We start from the raw sequence: 4,694 nt of genomic DNA, 5'->3' as shown, positions 1-4,694 counted from the left end.
GAGCCAGTAATGCCATCAGTTACTGATCCTGTGAGGCTGAGTAAGCCACCTGTAGACTTGATTAGGAAGCGCGGGGCTGAGGAGTTCAGGGCCATAGTTACTGATGATGCTGAAAGGGCCGAGTTCTGGCTTGATAACACCATTCGGGTGTTTGATGAACTGTCATGCACACCCGATGAATGTCTAAAGTGTGCTATATCCTTGTTGCGGGACTCAGCCTACTATTGGTGGAGGACCCTGATTTCCATAGTCCCAAACGAACGAGTAACTTGGGACTTCTTTCAGACGGAATTTCGAAAGAAATATATTAGTCAACGGTTCATTGATCAAAAGCGTAAGGAATTCTTGGAACTCAAGCAAGGCCGTATGACAGTATCTGAATACGAACATGAATTCGTAAGACTCAGTAGGTATGCCCGGGAGTGTGTAGCTGATGAGGTTGCTATGTGCAAAAGATTCGAAGAAGGATTGAATGAGGATTTAAAGCTACTAATGGGTATTTTGGAAATAAAAGAATTCGTAACACTAGTCGAACGAGCCTGCAAGGCGGAAGAACTTGGAAAGGAGAAGAAGAAGGCTGAATTTGAAGCTAGAGACTACCGTAAAAGATCGACGGGTAAAGCCTCAGCCGTAAAGAAGTTCAGGAAGGACACTAATAAGTCGAGGACGACTGCGGGAATTTCCATCAGAGCAAGACCATCGACGGACTCCCGAGCTACTTCGGTAGCTAGTGTGGGCAATAATCGTCTAGAGAAACCTGAATGTCCCCAATGTGGAAGACGACACATAGGTGAATGTTGGGGTAAGTCTATTAACAGGGCCTGTTACGGATGCGGTTCGAAGGACCACTTCATTAGAGATTGCACGGAGCTTGATGAGAAGAATAAGATTCAAGGTGCAAGACCTAGTGGAGTGACAACTAGAGGTAGACCACCGAGAATTTTAGGAGGTAGGGGTGGTAGTCAGAGAGGGGCCTCTGATACGGCTGTTCGAGCCGAGAACCGCACTCCTGCTAGAGCATATGCCATCCGCGCACGAGAGGAGGCATCCTCCCCTGACGTCATCACTGGTACCTTCACTCTCTTTGATACTAATGTGATTGCATTGATTGACCCTGGCTCTACTCATTCATATGTATGTGAAACCTTAACATCCAGTAAGACTCTACCTGTTGAGTCTACTGAGTTCGTAATTCGGGTGTCAAATCCCTTGGGTCGTTACGTGCTTGTCGACAAAGTGTGTAAGAGATGTCCCCTAGTAATTCGAGGTTCTTGTTTTCCGACGGACTTGATGCTTTTGCCGTTTGATGAATTTGATGTTATTCTTGGTTTGGATTGGCTGACCGCGCATGATGCGGTTGTAAATTGCAAAAGCAAGACTATTGATTTGAGGTGCGCAAATAACGAGATAATCCGAGTTGAGTCTACGGATTTGAAGGGGTTGCCAGCTGTAATATCAGCAATGTTGGCCCAGAAATATGTAAGAAAAGGGTGCGAAGCATACCTTGCGTATGTACTTGATGATAAAGAATTAGAAAAGAAACCCGAATCTGTGCGGGTGGTTTGTGAATACCCGGATGTTTTTCCTAAAGAATTGCCGGGTTTGCCACCTGTTCGGGAGATAGAGTTTGGTATTGAGCTTGTACCTGGAACTGCGCCAATTTCGATAGCTCCGTATCGTATGGCACTAACCGAGTTAAAAGAGTTGAAAGCTCAGTTGCAAGAATTGACGGATAGAGGTTTCGCTCGACCAAGTTTCTCACCTTGGGGTGCACCAGTATTGTTCGTGAAAAAGAAGGACGGAACCATGAGGTTGTGCATTGACTATCGTCAACTAAATAAAGTGACGATAAAGAATAAGTATCCGTTACCGCGTATTGATGATTTGTTTGATCAATTAAAGGGAGCATCAGTGTTTTCAAAGATAGATTTGAGATCGGGTTATTATCAGTTGCGGATTCGAGATTCGGACGTACCCAAAACTGCTTTCAGAACGAGGTACGGTCACTACGAGTTCTTAGTGATGCCGTTTGGGCTCACTAATGCCCCTGCGGTGTTTATGGATTTGATGAATCGGATCTTCAGACCATATTTGGATCGGTTCGTAGTTGTGTTCATTGATGACATCTTGGTCTATTCAAGAGATGAGACCGAACATACTGAGCATCTGAGGCTAGTGTTGCAAATTTTGCGGGATAAGCAGTTATATGCTAAGTTCAGTAAGTGTGAGTTCTGGTTAAGAGAGGTTAGCTTCTTGGGTCATGTGGTATCCGCATCGGGTATTCGAGTTGACCCGAGCAAAATTTCAGCCATACTTAACTGGAAGCCTCCGAGAAATGTTACCGAAGTTCGGAGCTTCCTAGGGCTCGCCGGTTATTACCGACGATTTGTCAAAGGTTTCTCGATGATAGCCACACCAATGACGAAGCTACTTCAAAAGGATGTTAAGTTCGAATGGACGGAGAAATGTCAGAAAAGTTTCGATCAACTGAAAACTCATTTGACTGAAGCACCAATTTTAGTGCAACCCGAATCAGGCAAAGAGTTTGTCATTTATAGTGACGCATCCCTACTTGGGTTGGGTTGCGTGTTGATGCAAGAAGGTCGAGTTGTGGCCTATGCGTCGAGACAATTGAAGCCACACGAGAGAAATTATCCGACCCACGACCTCGAACTAGCTGCCATCGTATTTGCTTTAAAAATATGGTGACATTATTTATTTGGTGAGAAGTGCCATGTATTTTCGGATCACAAAAGTCTCAAATATTTGATGACTCAGCGAGACTTGAATCTGCGACAAAGACGTTGGCTTGAATTGTTGAAAGATTACGAGCTTGTCATTGATTACCACCCGGGAAAGGCTAATGTGGCTGCGGACGCCTTAAGCCGAAAATCATTGTTTGCTTTACGAGCGATGAATGTGTACTTGTCTGTTCTACCCGACAATGTGTTAGTAGCTGAATTAAAAGCCAAACCATTATTGATTCATCAAATTCGTGAAGCCCAGAAAGTTGATGATGAATTGGTTACAAAACGGGCTGAGTGTATTCCGAACAAGGAATCGGAGTTTCAAATGGATGATGATGATTGTTTGAGGTTTAGAAGTCGTTTGTGTGTTCCAAGGAATTCGGAACTTATTTCGATGATTTTGAATGAGGCTCATAGTGGCTGAATGTCTATCCACCCGGGTAGTACTAAAATGTACAACGATCTGAAATGTCAATTTTGGTGGCCGGGCATGAAACGAGACATTTCTGAATTTGTTTTAAGGTGTTTAATATGTCAACAAGTGAAAGCGGAACATCAAGTGCCTTCAGGATTACTTCAGCCAATCATGATACCTGAATGGAAATGGGATCGAGTCACGATGGATTTTGTATCTGGGTTACCATTGTCGACGAGTAAGAAAGATGCGATTTGGGTTGTTGTCGATAGACTGACTAAGTCAGCTCACTTTATCCCCGTATGTACGGATTTTTCATTGGATAAACTAGCCGAATTGTATGTTTCTCAGATTGTGAGATTACATGGAGTACCTATTTCTATCGTGTCAGATAGAGACCCAAGATTTACATCGCGATTTTGGAAGAAATTGCAAGAAGCTTTGGGTACCAAGCTGCATTTTAGCACCGCTTTTCATCCACAAACCGATGGTCAATCCGAACGGATAATTCAGATACTTGAGGATATGTTGAGATGTTGCATCCTCGAGTTTAGTGGTTCATGGGAACGGTATTTACCTTTGATCGAATTCGCTTACAACAATAGTTTTCAATCAAGTATTAAGATGGCACCTTACGAGGCTTTGTACAGTCGTAAATGCCGTACGCCATTGTTTTGGACCGAGCTCGGTGAAAGTAAAGTTTTCGGAGTTGATTTGATTAAAGATGCCGAACAGAAAGTAAAGGTAATCCGTGAAAGTCTGAAGGTAGCCACAGATCGTCAGAAATCGTATGCGGATCTGAAACGAAAGGACATTGAATATCAGGTGGGAGATAAAGTGTTCCTTAAAGTTTCGCCTTGGAAAAAGGTACTTAGGTTTGGCCGTAAGGGCAAGTTGAGCCCGAGATTCATTGGGCCATACGAAATCTCCGAACGAGTGGGGCCGGTTGCTTATAGATTGATTTTGCCCCCTGAGCTCGAAAAGATTCACGATGTCTTTCATGTTTCGATGCTTCGACGCTATCGATCTGATCCATCGCACATAATTAGCCCATCAGAGGTTGAAATTCAAGTCGATATGAGCTATGAAGAAGAACTGATTCGTATCCTAGCTCGTGAAGTGAAAGAGTTGCGAAACAAAAGGGTTCCGTTAGTTAAGGTGTTATGGCTCAAACACGGGATCGAGGAAGCTACTTGGGAAACCGAGAGCTCGATGAAAGAACGATACCCAAACCTATTTACCGGTAAGATTTTCGGGGACGAAAATTCCTTAAGTGGGGGAGAGTTGTGACAGCCCAAAATTTACCCTAGTCGGGAAGTGGTTTCGGAACCACAAAACCGAGTTATGAAGATAATTAATTGTTATATTCTATGTTTATTATGTGTGTGCATGCATATGTGGAAGTTTCATGCCTTAATTTTGCCAATTGCATGAGGAATTATTAAATAGGGATCAACATGAGACATGGTGAAAAATGATAGGCTAATTTTAAAGGGGCTTATTAGTGCATGTCAAACAAAGGTGGACTTGCA

The sequence above is a fragment of the Gossypium hirsutum genome, chromosome D11 (genome assembly GCF_007990345.1).
Source record: "Gossypium hirsutum isolate 1008001.06 chromosome D11, Gossypium_hirsutum_v2.1, whole genome shotgun sequence".
Lineage (NCBI taxonomy): Eukaryota > Viridiplantae > Streptophyta > Magnoliopsida > Malvales > Malvaceae > Gossypium > Gossypium hirsutum.
This window is presented reverse-complemented; position numbering follows the sequence as displayed.